Source organism: Lissotriton vulgaris, chromosome 4_1, assembly GCF_964263255.1.
Source record: "Lissotriton vulgaris chromosome 4_1, aLisVul1.2, whole genome shotgun sequence".
Taxonomy (NCBI): Eukaryota; Metazoa; Chordata; class Amphibia; order Caudata; family Salamandridae; genus Lissotriton; species Lissotriton vulgaris.
In genome coordinates, this window is record NC_141691.1 from 954,969,680 (window position 1) to 954,979,967 (window position 10,288).

At 46.6% G+C, this 10,288-nt stretch overlaps 1 protein-coding gene across 2 annotated transcripts in view; it reads right to left on the minus strand.

Annotated features, from left to right (window-relative positions):
* Positions 1 to 7,803, minus strand: part of LOC147722748 (MARVEL domain-containing protein 3-like) — a 300,764-nt gene extending 292,961 nt beyond the window's left edge. Inside the window, exon 1 of one of the 2 annotated variants that reach the window (XM_086965216.1) lies at positions 7,497 to 7,803. The gene's annotated coding sequence lies outside the window, so the exon portion shown is untranslated. The remainder of the gene's footprint in view (positions 1 to 7,496) is intronic. The other variant, XM_086965217.1, reaches the window with a different exon arrangement.
* Between the last annotated feature and the right edge of the window lie 2,485 nt (positions 7,804 to 10,288).

The window sequence follows — 10,288 nt, forward strand, 5'->3', positions numbered from 1 at the left end:
AATGAATACGAGATCTAGCAAGCAGAAAAAATCTAAAAAGAACGGGATAGGAGAAAAACTGTTAGGTCCAATGGATGACTTTCTAGCTAAAGCAAATTCCTTCATAGACCAAAGCATAAGTCTAATGGAGGGAAGAGTTTCATCCGAACTTGCAATAGCACGCCGCTCCTCAATGGGGCTACTAGCAACCGCAAGAACCCCAGAAATACAGTCAGCGCCAAACCAAACCTCGGCGACCGCAAATAGACTTAGCCTTCCAAATAATGTAAACCTTTCAGCTTCTCAACTATCCATAACTTTTACAGAGAGCGACTTAGAGAAAACCCCTGACATCTTCCCTGACCCAACCCCAGAAGTAATAAGGCAAAAGAGAGGGAAGCGGGAGGGTGCCATAAAGAAAAGGAAAACTAGGAAAACTCCAGAGCACACCGAAAATCTCAAACCGTCCGAACACATAGTTTTGGTCGGTGATACAAACCCGGCAACTTTATCCCACCCCACGGTTCCCCCAAACAATAATATTGTAACAATCCATCATGTACCACAAGATTTCCAAGACTCCTTAATACCAGAACCCCTTATACCACACCAATCAGGTAGAGACAGGGAATCAACGAGGCTAATTAAGGAGATAGCCTCCCTCCTAAATTCCTACATTCGCCCTTTAGAAACCAGACTCAGCAATATTGAGAGCCAATTAATAAAAATCTCTGGCTCCCTCAAACCTATACTCCCACAACCCCAGCCTAAACCAGCCCCAAATCCCACGACCACACTTCCCGTACATAAGAAACCCGCAACTTTACCTCCCCCACAAACCCAAAAACAAATTGCAGTAAAAGTTCCCACAGTAACAAACCCTCCCACTGCACAAAAAACAATCCCAAAGCCCCTGACCATTCCCTCACAAACCAATTCCCACCCGACACCAACAGTAAATACCCCAACAATAAATACAACTGTCCCTAAAACTCCAGCTACAACAAATGCAAATGCTCCAAAAACAAAAGGTCAACAGGGGGGGATTACTGACCACAGACCTATTTTAAACTTGCCCCCTGAGGCATCCCCATTTGTGGTAGTTATGACGGGGGTCCCCGAACTTACAGGTGAGGGGACAGAACATAACTGGTCGTTAAAGAACAAAGTCCAGTATTGGTTGAATACAAATCGCCCCGTCCCGCCACCCTGGAAAAGCAAAATAGCATCAGTATCCCGTACCTCGTGGGTAGGTCACAGGAAAAAAACCATCCGGGGGGATTGCATAGTTATCACGTTTGAGGACCCCAGCATAGCCGATTATATCTGCTCCTGGGAATACAATAACTCCTCAGGAGGGATTGCAACAAGATCTCTGTCGTATTTTTATCCAAAAAGGTTTAACAATAACAACTACCTACGTGATAATGATAACATCTGGCGGAAACCAATCCCACAGCCATGGGAGCTAGACTTTACTGGTCCCAAACTACCATCACAACTTAATGACCCGAATAACTCCTGGTGGCCAGTAAATCAGAACCATCAGCAGAGAGAGGCCCCATGGCAGCTCATCGGCCCACAAAATAGATTCAGAAACTGGGAACAATGGGAGAGACCACCCCACCAACCTTATGGACCCAGTTACAGAGATAACATCTACGGACAAAATTGGATAGGCATACCAACCTCGAACAGGTTTAGCGGCCTGGAAATGGTCGATTGACCAACAATTATACCCCCGGAGCCCCCACAAACAACTGTGACCTCCCCCGTCCTTATCACAGTCCCCCCACAAATGGAAAACACAGCTTCAGAAAATATGTCCACCCAGCTTTCTGTGATCTTCTGGAACGTGGCCGGCCTCCGAAACAAGATCGAGGATGGTACGGCCGCTGGCTTCCTAAAGGACACTCAAATCATTTGCCTACAAGAAACCTGGGCAACGGCGTCCCTCCACCTTGTAGGGTACAGGACCTTTACATCCCCCGCCCTTCCCAGCATTTCAGGCAGACCAAAAGGGGGTCTGGTAATCTACCTGGCAAATACAATCCCAGATATGAAGATTCTCAAGGTAGACTTACTATCGAACTTCCAGATCCTCACTGTCATGCTGGGGAAAAAACTCTCTATTTCTATAATCAACATATACAATAATTTGGAGGACGAAAACTTTTTGCGTATTCTTTCTATAATTCAGGAAAAAATAACCGAACACTGTCACGCTAAACAGAAAACGGAAAATGCCCACATATTATGGGGAGGAGATTTTAACCTACATCCTTGCCCCAACAACGATACCTGTGGTTTGGTGGACGAGCACGACAACCCCTTAGTCCACTTTATCCACTCAGGAGCAGGGACAGCGATGAATAAAATACTGTCTGATTTGGATTTGCAAATTTTAAATCCTATCCATCAACCAAATAAGACATTGGAACCAACGTACAGAGGAAGGGGCCATAAGACTACCGTGGACTATGTAATAGGCACAGAAGTTTTGAAAGCCCAAACTAACAATTTCAAAATGTTGGAAAATAACCTCAGCGACCATTCCGCCATAAGCCTAAACCTAGGAACAAACCAACCAATAACATTGATGACAACCATGGCATCCGCACTAACCCAGAATCGGCTTGAATTGGGCAAAAGGAACGGATTTACCATCAGATGGGAAAAAGTGGACCCTAACATATTGACAAAGCAATTAATAACATCTGCATATGATAACATAATGATCTGTCTCGATCCCTGTGCAGAACCAAAACAAATATTGGAAAACTTCAACATTATAATAGAACAAATTAAAAACTTTTTAACTAAAACATCTAACCGAAATAGTTCCACAGGATGGTTTAACCGAGACTGTACCAAAGCGCATACTAATCTGAGGAAAGCTCTCGGAAAACCAAACAGAGACAAGTTAAATATCCAATCACTTCGACGGGAGTATAACTCCGTCAGAAAAACAAGGAAAAAAGAGCTTAAACAATCCTTGTGGAATGCTTTGCATCGGAGTGCACTCACGAAAGATAGCCAGGCATTCTGGAAAATAGTTAAAACCCCATTCCTAACCGATTCCAACGGCCCAAAAATCGACGTGGCTATTGATGAGGACACGTGGGTGAATTATTTCTCGAAAATCTTCAATTTGACATCTAGTACTGAAGAATCCCAGTATACCACCACTGTAGTAACCTATCCTATACCACTGGAAGTGGATTTGCAGGACTTTGACCTGGCGCTATCCCTAAGTAAGAGCAAGAAAGCCCCCGGCCCTGATGGAGTCCCAGTCGATCTATTCAAACATCTTCCTGACCTCTGGGTACCAATAATTACAAGAGTTTGCATGGCAACAACCAAACTCGGTCTGTTAGATTCATGGTCCTCCTCTACCATGGTACCAATTTTTAAGAAGGGGGACCGACAAGATCCTAAATGCTATCGACCAATATCGCTTCTTGACTCTTTGGGCAAAGTTGTGGGCCGAGTCCTCCTTGAAAAACTACAAGACTGGGCAGAAGATAAAAAGATCCTCTCGGACCTGCAGTTCGGGTTCAGAGAGGGTTTTGGAACCATCGAACAGGCCTTAAATCTAAGCTTGTTAACATCAAAGTACACCCACGCCAAACCTGGTGCCATCTACATGGTTTATGTAGATTTGTCCTCCGCATTTGACTGTGTCTCGCATGCTAAGCTTTGGTCACTGCTGAGCGAAATGGGGGTAGATCCCCCTCTTCTGGAGAAGCTGTACAGTGAAGCCACGGCGAAAGTGAGGTTTGGGACAAGAGGCGAACTGACGAGGCCATTCAAAATAGAGCGGGGAGTGAGGCAAGGCTGTGTTTTGGCCCCCTTCCTCTTCTCCTTGTACACCAATGGATTAGAAGAGACCATGTTGAGAGGAGGAAGGGACCTCCCTAGAACAAAAGACCGCCTGATCCCCGCCCTATTATACGCGGACGACGCCGTTATACTAGCGCGTACCCCCATTGAACTGCAGAAGTCCTTATCTAAATATGCAGATTTCATGGGTGCTCTGGACTTGCACATCTACATTAAAAAAAAACTTTTGTCATGGTGGTCGGTGGACCAAGAAAAGCTCCTAAATCCATTTACTTGAAAGAACAAAAAATAGAAAAGACCTCACAATACCCCTATCTAGGGGTTATGATTGATGACGCCCTAAATTGGAAAGCGGCGGTTGAGGCTAGGAGACATTTATTTAAACGTGCAATTATGGCATTAATGAAATTCTCAAACAAACTTGGGAAAAAACCCCAGGTAGAACTACTACAGATCTATGCTGCGAAATGCCAATCCATCGCATTATACGGCGCAGGGATCTGGGGTCATACTCCTACTGGCTCTATTCAAAAAGAGGAAAACACTTTCATAAGATTCCTTCTATCAACACCACGAGGCACCCCCACCTATGCCTCACACATAGAACTGGGAATATCATACATTGAGGATTTAATTAAAATCCGACCTCTCTTACTTTGGAGGCGAGTCTGGCTGTCAGAAAAGAATACTCTGACCAAAAACATCGTACAGGACATTATGGAGTTGGACCACGCCCACAAAATAGCTTGGCTCTCCTATGTAAGACACTTCTTTTCCGACATGGGTCTACAACAATATTATCATAAACCAGAAGACCTAAAAGACATATCCAAAAAAGAACTGAAACAGACTGCATTGAGCCATTTGGAATCTTTGAGACTGTCTTCATTGATCTCAAAAAAATCTACCATGCATGCGATTTTAACACAGCAGTCTCCAAAAATTCAGCTCTATTTGACTTTAGAGATCACCGCATACGAAAAAATGCTTTTAACAAGGTTCAGAATGAACCTCTTCTTCAGACTTGTGACATTTCCGGAAAAAAATAACTGGAAAACTCAGCTGGACCTGTGTCCTTGCGATGATCTTTCTCAACAGTCCACCATGCATACAATATTGTTTTGCAAGTTCTTCCACACCCACCGAAAAATATGGCTTATCCCCTTACTAAAAAAATGGGGTTATAGACAATGTCGTCCAGCTATGCTAGCACTTCAATCTCTGGACTCTGAAACCATTGTGTATCATGTGTTGAACTTTTTAAAGTGCATTATGAGACACAGAAACAATCTTTAAACTAAAAAGATAATTCTATATGTCACGTAAATTCTAGGCACTTTCTCTTCTTTTAAATGTATATTCAACTGCAAATTTTTACTGTGAATGTTTGAATGTCATCTTTTATGGTTTTGCAAATGCTAAAAAGCCGAATAAAGATTATTATTATTATTATTATTATTATTACTGGTGAACTCGCTGGATACAAATGCATACAGTGAACCAGGATGAAGAAACTTTGACTGGGAGTAGAGGTGCCCCGTGGAGATGAAATGCTGGGTTACCATTGAATGTCGTGATGTTAGTGCTTAATTGTTAACAGGGGTGGCTGCCGCTCTGTGGCTGCCTTGGTATGCACCCGACACCTTACGGATGCGTCGGAAACAGGTGTTCAAGCTACAACCGAGGTGTCATGCAGGAAGAATTTCGTTTGCTAACAGAATTGATATTGACAGGCTAGGATAGAACTGCTATGTATTTACAAGAGTTCTACAAATGTTCAAACCTGGGATATCCGAGCAGTCAGGAGTGCACTAAACCTAGATGACTGTGCGTGGGAACTGGGGGAGGGGGGGGCATTAAAGGCTTTGCATCTAGACCCATTCTGCAGGCCTTTCAGTGGGATGAGAAAACGGCGGGGTCTTCCAAAGGGGGCGTGGGCAATGTAATTAAGGGCGTGGCTTAAAACACGTAAGGTACAAATCTGTGCTTATGCTTAGCATAGTGTGCTGCCCGACTTGTATTTTGCTGTTTAAATTATTGTATCCAGATATGATACAACAAGGAACTTCATACAAACAACATGAAGGACTATTGACTTTGTCAGTGGTTGTTAGTTACACAAGATAAATAAGCAACAACAGTGGCTTGTATATTATTAATATTGAAAAAGCTTCCACTTAAAGCTCCGGTGACACCACGGCAATGTTCCTGCCCCCGAGTTTCAAAAAGGTAAGGGAAATCCAGAGAGAAAATGGCTCTCTTTAAAGGATTTCCCTTCCCCTATACCGCTCCCCTGGCAAGACCGCATGCCGTAACTTCTCCACTTGTGAGAAGTAAGCAGTGTGAGCACGGGGCGGGCTCATCGATGCTGTCACTGCAGTCCGGGGAAAAACGGACCGCCACGGCACAAAACAGAGCCCAATAGAGACCCGTTTCGATGCCGCCATTAAACACTGCCGGTGAGACCCGGACCACTTAAAGCCCTGCCCTTTTGGTCTGGGGTCTCCTTCAAAGCAGGAGTTCGTATTCCTCTATGTGTTTTATCGCTGTGTTGTGCAAAACACCTTCTGTGCCGCAGCTCCCCCTTTCTGTTACCTTGTAAACAAGCTCCGGCCCCTCCGATGGACAACCATCCCACTGGGACACTCCCGTGGACAAAGAAAGCCAAATCAAATGGGCAGTCTGGGAGCTATGTGGATGACTCCGCATCAGGAGCGCGCTATGGCGCAGATCAGATTAAAGGTTTATTGTAACGCAATGTGGATTTTTTTAAGTGGCACAGGGCCGCCTAAAATAGTAATAGCGTTCTGAATCAATTTAAGGGGGTTTCATACGGTCAAGAAATATCCTTTGGCATAAACCATCATGTTCTAAACTTTGAATTTTTCAATACAAAGAAAATAAAATACTTTTAGGTGATGGTTATACTGCACTTCGCAGCTGAATCAACACAGGTAAACAAACCAGGCCATGCATTTGCTTATGTTGTGGCGTCTCATTTTAAATGTTGGCGGACCAAGGAATAGAGAGGCCCATGCTTTTAACCCCTCGCATGACAAGTTTAATTGGGGGGTGCAAAATCGCTTGTAGGAAAATCTCACAAACTCTAAAATACGCCCATAATAAACACACACCCTCAGCCGTGGCAACGGGTGCCACCTACGTGTAAAATAAAAATATTAATACACACCCCTGTAGGTCCCGCCCGTCTATTCGGACATGCCTCCACACAAGTTTGTTTACAGAGATTTTACCTCACCGTTGAGTACCATTTCAGCACCGATTTTATGATTTAAAGACAATCACTACATGGCATCGTCAACGTGCAATGAAAGTTGCCTTAAATTACCCCCTGAAAGGCGTGACACGCCAACAAACAACCTTTTCAACATAAATAAAGGACGTGCAACACAGCATAGTCACCATACATACAGTGAAAAGGGGAAGAAAGGGAAGCAATGATAGGTCTTTGGTAAGCAGTAGTGCGTCACGTGCTGAGATTGCGGAAATTCGTTTCTTTTGCGGTTTTCCTGGTTGAAAACGAACCCTTGTTTAGTACATCGCTGCCCGGGTATCCAGAAGACACAGGTGATCAGAAAAAGTTACAGTAACTTAAGAAAAGGGGAGTAATGGGTGAGGGGTGTCATCCTTTGAGTCAAGAGGGGCCGCCTTACCTCCGTTTTGATTCGGTCCATAAATTGAAGTCTTCTTAGCCAATACGCCGACCCCTCTGCATGCAACAAACGAGCGTGACGGGTGAAAGAGCGCTCTTACGCGGACTGCTCCGGCGAGAAGCGGTCTGACCCACCACTTGCTCCCCCACAAGTTCCCTCCGCGGGAACTAGTTCTTGCCCGCTGTTCTCGCCCAAGCAGCGGCAGGCTGCCAGAAGTGCCTCTCACGGGTTTCGGGAGACAGGTGAGACCGGTCTAACTGAGAAAGGGGAGTGGAGGCTCCGACTGACGTGCTCCCTCCCTCTGACACCGCCCATCTCGCGCCCGGCTGAGGCATCGGACAGAGGCTGCTGGCTGCCACCTGCGCTTCGCCTGGGTTCATCAATTGTAGCGCGCACTTGAACACGCGTACCCAGAGGTGCAGCTAGAGCCAAATTTCGGGCGGGGCGGGGCTGAATCTTTAGGCACTATGCAGGGAGGGGGCAGGGGGGGCTGAATCTTTAGGCAATATGCAGAGTGGAGCTGCAGGGGCTCTTAGAACGGGTGAAACAACAGCAAGGCCTCATTAACATGCAAATGGTCTTTTAAAGTCCTGTGAAGTGCTCGGCATCTGTGTGTGTGCCCAGAAAGGGGGTACCCAGGGGGAGCTGTGCGCGAGCCGGTCTCCCCCTGGGTTGTTCGCGCATTGGAGTGTCCACCAGGTGGGGGGCGGGGGATTAGGCGTTTGATGAGACGCGCGGGGGGAGGAGTTATTTATAGGGGTTAGAAGGGTGGGAAAGACAATGTGCCCATGGGAGGCGGGAGGCGGAGGTCGTGATTTTGTCGGAGGTCGGTTTTCCTGCGCACCATACCTTGTTAGTTGGGGCTGTCTTCATGGCGGCATCTGCTGAAGTGCGGGAGGCCATCCGGGTGCTTTGTGCTGCTGGTAAAGAAGACTTGATGCAGCCTGGTGTCCCGGGAGAGGCGTGGGTGGGGCTCGCGTGCTCCACCCGGAAGGCGGCCAGAGGCGTGGCAAAGGCGGTGGCTGCCTGTTTGTCCCAGGGACTGGAGGAAGAGGATGACTGCTCCGCCATCTTGCTGGTGGGCGCTGAGCAAGGAGAGGCGGCGCCCGCGATGGAGCTTGAGGACCCCCTGCTGTGGCCTCTGGTGCCGCAGAGGTACGTGCAGTCCCAATGTTGGTGGCTGGCAAGAGTGTGGCAGCGGATGGGGGCGGTCCTGGGGGCGGGCTGCAAAGTTGCGGGGTGGAGCTATGGGCCGGTCTGCTCTCCGCGGGTCGCTTGGTATGCGAGGGAGGCGGAGGAAGAGCGCTGAGGGGCCGGTCACGGATAGCAACAGGCTGCATGAGCTGGTTAATACCCTGTGTGTCCCACAGACAGGATTTAAGTGGCCTGGGGGTGCCCAATTTTTGCCAAGTAATCTTGCTAATCAATATTTTTGTTAGGGGCACAAGGGGGAAGTACTCGCAAGTTTTAGCGGCTCTGGAGCATCTCCTTGATACCCTACCAGAAATCAACAAGGTAATTGTTATGGGTGATTTCAATATTACATTTGAACCACTTACTCTGGAGGATATCCCTTGTGATGTGGTAGCTGACAGGAACTGGAGGATCCCAGAGTTAGAGCTTGAGCCAGTTAAGAAGTGGACTGATGTTATCATTCAGATGAATAGCATTTGCATGGAACGTGGCTTAAGGGCCTTGAATGGACGTACTAAATCTGACAGGATAGGCTCACCGAATTTTAATAATGAGTACTCTGCAAGTAGAATAGATTACATACTGGCAAGCTTGAGTCTGTGGTCACAGGTGGAGGACATGTTGGTTATTGAACGAGTACAAAGCGATCATAACCCGCTCTATTGCTCTTTCTTCTTAATTCAGCCCTTGCTCGATATAGGCTCTGGAGATTGTAGCTATTCCGGGGAGGTTGTTCAAGCCAATGACCTGAGGAGACTTAAGTGGGTCCAGGTTAAAGATTCTCCCACTCTCCTAGACAATATAGCCAAAAGTTTGCAATGTGCTATTAATGACCTTGAGAGCAATGCACTGCAGACTGGAGCACCTGACAACTCATGTAAAATCCATACTGACTTTTTCAACCTCCTACGTTCTTTCTTTGTCAAAAAAGGAAGGAAACCTAAAATGCTTCTCCAAGCTGAGGGCCGTTGGTACAATGAAGAATGCCGAACGGCATGCAGGGTTCTGGGGGAAGCGATTAAGGGGGGCATTCCAACTACCGTACGGGAAGCTAGGTTACTTTACAGGGCAGCACAACTTAGGGCTAAGAAGGCATGGGAGGACCAAAGATGGACTGATTTAAGGGAGGCTTGTGCTTCTAGGGACCCCAAGCGGTTTTGGAACACGTATAAATGGTCAAATAAGGGCCAGGCTGAGCGCCCACAGAACAATGTTTCCGTTACCGCATGGGTGAACTATTTTAAACCCCAGTATTCGGCTACCCCCATGGTGGGAATAGTCGAAGATTTTAATGTATTTTTCCAGGGAGATACCTTCACATTGAGGGAGGCTGAGCTAGCTTTGGGTTCCATCCAACTGGGGAAAGCGCCAGGCCCGATGGTATAATGGGAGACACCTTATTACACGACAAACCAAGCTGGTGCCGCTATATCCTTTTATCTTCCAATGCAGTTGCCCAAGGGGCACCGATCCCAGTGTCCTGGAAAAGTGCTGAAATCATTCAAGTTTTTAAAAAAGGGGACAAAGACTGTCCGGGAAACTACAGGCCGATCAGTCTTATAGACTGTACCCAGAAATTAATTGGAAGAATGGTGCTT